Below are 6000 nucleotides of genomic sequence, written 5' to 3'. Positions count from 1 at the left end.
CCAACCCACACAGTAATGTGGCATCAGTCATATTTCCACGTGCTGAGGTTTTTCTTCTTACTACATTGTAAGTGCTGAGAGGCAAAAACACCCTATAATTTATAGAAAAATACATGCCAGGAATAGATGATCGAACATAACCAATGTGACTTCATATACTCGAAGTAAAAAAATTTAGGATGAAGTATAAAACATCATGCTAACATTTTGATCTACTGTTGAATCAACACATAATATGGAAAGTACACAGGTACATGGCACTTAGCAAACATTGCCATGCTATTAGACACAGGGATAGATTAACATGAGAGACAATTAATACCATTCAAACATAAAGCTATTGATTTGGGAAGGCACATTTTAGTCCACTAGTACTTTTATTTATCTACAGCATCTATGAAAGAAAGCAAAATGGCAGACTATAAAATCCTTACCTCTATATGTAGCAAGTGTTTACAGTTACACTATAGAATGAATTTGGGCACATCTATTACTCAGTATCATATGCATCTCTAATTTGCATTGGCCATAAAGTCTTTCTGTATTAAATACTTATCTATTTTGGTCATTCCCAAAGAACACATTTACAATGTCAGAAAATAATTCAGGCAACTGGCTTAGATCACAAAGATCTGCAAGCAGAGGTATTATTTTTAAAGTTAAAAAATGGTGGCTTATTATTTTATTTTTTGCCTCAGTGAAGTGTTCCTGGATTATTATAAAAACTATATTTAGAACAATCTTATGCCAAATCTTGCCATAAAAGAAACTACAGCCTAAGTTAAATTGACGTTTGAAACAAAACCATGACCCTCATCAAAACAAGCTTGTGGCTGACCTTTGCAGGAGGACATTATTCACATACTAACCCTCTTTAGATTAACTGATCTAACCAGTGAGAGAGGATAGGTAAAGAAGAGGGATAAGACAAGAGATAAGAGATAGCAAAGCTTGGCCCCCGACTGCCCTCTTCGGATAAGCCTAATCAGCAACTCTTTAATAACATTCAGATTTGAATGTGTACATATAATTATAAATGTAACTGTCAAGATATGTAGCGGGCCATGAGTTGCTTAGGCATTTTCATTGTTTTTGTGTCTTATTTCACATCCCATGTGTGCTGGCTCCTCTGGAGCCTCCTTGGCACACAGAAGTTACAGAGAAAATGGGGGTGGTGGTTAGTATTCACTGTACAAAGCATTTGCAAGCATGCAAGACTACAGACTTCATTTATAAATTTGTACTTTATTGTGCACCCATCATAGTATAAGAATAAATAAAAAATGCTTACACTGCATTTCTATTATTATACATCTGGTCACTTTCTGGTGCTTAACTAATGTATGCTTTTTGTGTGAATAGAATTACATTATCCTAGTGTAGTATTGTGTGATATCTATTGAAAAAATGCATATCCTATGGCGCTATAACACACAAAATATTGGCTTTTAAGATCCTCACTTATCGAGACCAGCAGGTGGCATGGTGGTTAAGGCACTGGACACTCCCACATGCCGACTGTGGTTCGAGTACTGGACCAGGTGGCTTGCTTTCTCACTTTCCCTCTCTCTTTCTCTCCCTCTCTGTGTATCTCTCTCTGGTCAAATCTAAAAAAAAGAAATGAATGAATAAATAAAATGAAATGAATAATTATTTTTAAAAATTAAAAAAAAAAAGATCCTCACTTATCAGGGCCAGCAGGTGGCATGGTGGTTGGGGGGCATTGGACTCCCATATGGCCAACTGCAGTTTAAGTCCCAGACCTGGTGTCTCACTTTCCCTCTTTCTCACTTTGTCCCTCTCTGGTCAAATTAAAATAAATAAATAAATAAAGTTAAATAAAATAATTATTTAAAAAAAAAATCCTCACTTATCAATAAATTTGCTTAAGACCTAGTCTTAGAGAGGGAGTTTTCTCCCCATGACTAGGTTAAGTGAGGAGTACCTAAAATGGCTTTACAACAGTTGAATCAAAATGGTTAGGGAACCAGCAGTTAGCGTAATGGCTATGTCGCTGGACTCCCACGTAGTCGACCACGGTTCGTGTCCCAGACCTGGTGGCTTAAAAACTCACGCCGGGCGTGTGTGCGTGCGTGCCCAAGATCCCGAGAGGAGAATGGAGGAGAAGGGATTGCAGCGTGACCATCCCCCCTGGGGAGTGATTTCTCGCTTTCTGTCTCTATGTCTCTCTCTGTCTGTCTGGCGAGCGCACGCGCCCTACAGTGAAAATCTCTCCAAAAAAAAAAAAAAAAAAAGGTTACTTAGTGCCTCTTCCAAACATACACACTATGTATGTCATAGTCACCTTGGCAAGGCTGAGCTGACTGTGCTAAAAATGCAAATTGGTCGTTACCCTTCAAAGCTTTGGCTTCTCTGGGAGGCAGGCAACAGAAGCAGGCCATTTTAATAATTTTACAGATGAAGAAACTGAGGCTCAGAAATGAACAATCACCGCAGCACACATCCAGTTAAGAACTGGAACCATAACCAATCAAACCTCTCTGGAAACTTCCGGGACTATGTGATTCAGTGTTCAGTTGAGGAAAGACAAGAGATAGTATTTCCTGCTACTATTAATTGAGAGTTTACCAGACACAGTGCTCACAGACAGTATTCACTTAAAACTCAAAAGCATTCCATTGAGGTAGATACCATTTTTACCATCCCAATTTCCTATACCATAAAAGGGAAGAGAACGGAGAAATTGAAGCAGCTTGCCCAGGTGCTGAAAGTCAGCAGAGAAGGACTGAAACTCAAGTTGCTTCCAAGCTGAGTATCACTTTCACTGAAGGTGGTATGCAAGATTAGTTAGTGGAGATGGAGAAACTTTCAATATGTATTGCCCCTCCCCCCTTAGATGTGGCTAGAGCTTGAGGCCTAGGGCCTGAGACACTGCAGAGCAGCTGGGAGTTGTGAACTCTTCAAGTCTGCAATAAAAAATGGCTTCCAATAAAACTACATTGCAAAAAATGGGTAAGAAACAGAATGGGAAGAGTCAAAAAGTCGAAGTGGCAGAGCCTGAAGAATTTGTGGTGGAAAAAGTACTGGACTGACGTGTAGTGAATGGGAAGGTGGAATATTTCCTGAAGTGGAAGGGATTTACTGATACAATACTTGGGAACCAGAAGAAAATTTCGATTATCCAGAGTTAATTGAAACATTTCTTAATTCTGAAAAAGCTGCTAAAGAAAATAATGGTACAAAGAGAAAATCTCTATCTGACAGTCAATCTGATGATAGCAAATCAAAAAAAGAAACGCTGCTGATAAACCATCCTGCATAAATGACTGGTGCCACAGACAGCAGTGGGGAGGGGATGTTTCTCATGAGGTGGAAAGGTTCAGATGAGACGGACTTGGTACTGGCAAAAGAAGCAAATATGAAGTGTCCTCAAATTGTAATTGCTTTTTATGAAGAGAGATTAACTTGACATTCTTGTCCAAAAGATGAAGCTCAATAATTATTTGCATTGTTTTATATATATGTTTGTGTGTGTATATATATGTGTGTGTGTGTGTGTGTGTGTGTGTGTGTGTGTCTTGGATTTTGATTTACTAGTGTGGAGCAATAACTACATTCTAATGGAAAAATTAAGTTTGATATGCTTGTTTTCAAAGCAATATTGGGGAATTTGGCGGGGGGGAGGGGGGATGCATCCCAGTAGCACTGGCTACTTTGAACAAATCAAAGCTTTCTGTAGTCGCTTCCTTATCAGAAAAGAACATTTCATACCATGGTATTTTATCCTCTGCATTTGGGAACAGGTTTTCTATATGTTGGGGAAATCTTTCATCATCATGACCTTGTATTTAACTCACATGCCTCAGTACCAGTCTGGGTTTTTTGTTTTTCGTCTTTGTGTGTGTATACATATAATATGTAAATGACTTTCAGTTTCTGAAACCTTCACCAAAACAAAAACTGTGTATAAGCTCATGTGTCTGAGATACCGTCATTCTTAGCAACCTCAGAAAAAGAAGTAAGTTGTTTCAAATTAAATTGAAAGCTTTCCTGAAGCCATAACCTTTAAAATTAAGCAATGATTTCATAATTGGATGATCTAAATTGGCTAACTTAAAAGCAACCATATCAGTTTTTATCTGTCTATAGTCATGTGTATTCAATAGTTTATTGGCAGAATTCCTGAAAGGAGAAATTGTACCATTACTAGTAAGCTTCCCTCCCAGATGACAAAAAGACAAATCTCAGTGTTTAGCTAAGAGTTAGTTAAGTGGGCATTTTAATCCTCTAGTGAACTTTTCCTTTACAAAAAGTTGAAATCCTTATGCTCTATCGACTAAAAGTTCATTCTTCATGAAATGTCTAAGATTTGGCTCATGGAAACTTAATCAGATGGTTAAAGATGTTAGCAGTTTAGGACTTGCTGGAATAAATGAGTGAACAAATTTGTGATCTAAACTATTGTGCATGTTTCTTTTCTTGATCCCAATTCATTCTTTATGTATAGGCCTCAATCTTTTCAGTATTTGGGTTACTGGCTCAGCAGAAGCAAGAAATATCAGTAATTCCGTAGTAATCAGAATGTTATCCAACTGTATATTGTCTATTTACTGTAAATACTGGTGAACAGTGGTCAATAAATACTTACATATTCCTTTAAAAAATATTTCTTATTGTGGTAAGACATACATAAAATGTTCCTTATTAACCACCTTTCGGTGTATAGTTCAGTGGCATTTACTACATTCCTTGTGTAGCCATCACCGCTATCTACCCCTAGAACTTTTTCATCTTCCCAAACTGGAAACTCTCTTCTCATTAGACAGTAACTCTCCAATTCCCCCTCCTCTCAGACATTGGCAGCTATTCTATTCTCATCTTTATGAGTTTGAGTAGTATAAATACCTCACAGAAGGGGGATCATCAGAGAGAGAGAGTGTGTGTGTGTGTGTATGTGTGTGTGTGGGTGGGTGTGAATGGCTTATTTCAGTAAGTATGACTTCAAAGTCTACCCATTTTATAACATGTCAGTATTTCCCGCCTTTTAAAAGCTGAACACTATTCCATTGCATGTACATACCACTTTCTGTTTATCCATTCATGTATCAATGGACACTTAGGTTGCTTCCACTTTTTAGATATTGTGAATAAAGGTGTTAAAGAACATGGTTATACAAATTGGTTTTAGTCCCTGCTTTCGATTGTTCTGTATATATTATATACATACAAATGGAATTTCTGAATCATATTGAAATTTTATTTTTAATTTTTTTAGGAAACATATACAATTTTTTAAAGAGGTTTTTGCCTTAGGGCACATGTGCTCAGCAGAGAGAGGCAGAGACAGTGAGAAGGAAAGTGAGAAACCACATCCCGGGGGTATGGCCACACCAGAATCCCTTCTCCTCGATTCTCCTCCCAGGTTCTTGGGCACACACACACACACACACACACACACACACACACACGGCATGATTTTCAAGCCACCGGGTCCAGGACTTGAACTGCAAAGTCATCCGTATGACAGACTCAGACTGTAGCCAGTCATGTGGGAGTCCAGCCACACAACCGTTATGCCATCTACTGGCCCACATATACTATTTCCCATAGTGGCACCAGCATTTACAATCTCACCAGCAATGCACAATTTTCCCAAATACTAGCCAATTCTTTTTCTTTTTTAATAATTGCCATCATAATAGGTGTGAAGTTCTATTTCAATATGGTTTTGATTTGCAGTTCCTTGATGTCTAATGATATTGATCATCTTTTCATGTGCTTATTGGCCATTTGTATATCTTTGGAGAAATGTCTATTCCAGTTTTTTGTGTACTTTTCAGTGGAGTTTTTTTTTTTTTTTAATCTGTCATTTGGTTTTTAATTTATCTTAAGTCTTATGATGACATAATTTACAAAGTTATGCTGATGATACATCTCCTCTTCCAATTTATTTCTAATAAATTGGCAAAAGCGCCACTGCAAATTACACATATATAGTACTTCTTCACTATCTATGTATTTTCTTTTTTTTGGTTTTGA

At 37.5% G+C, this 6000-nt stretch overlaps 1 pseudogene; it reads left to right on the top strand.

Annotated features, from left to right (window-relative positions):
* The first annotated feature begins 2969 nt into the window (after positions 1 to 2969).
* LOC114007545 (chromobox protein homolog 3 pseudogene) lies at positions 2970 to 3460 on the top strand (annotated as a pseudogene).
* The last annotated feature ends 2540 nt before the right edge of the window (positions 3461 to 6000 follow it).

The sequence above is a fragment of the Tupaia chinensis genome, unplaced genomic scaffold, assembly GCF_000334495.1.
Source record: "Tupaia chinensis unplaced genomic scaffold, TupChi_1.0 Scaffold000197_1, whole genome shotgun sequence".
NCBI lineage: Eukaryota > Metazoa > Chordata > Mammalia > Scandentia > Tupaiidae > Tupaia > Tupaia belangeri.
The sequence above is the reverse complement of the archived record's forward strand: the minus strand, read 5'-3'. Positions and strand labels throughout refer to the sequence as shown.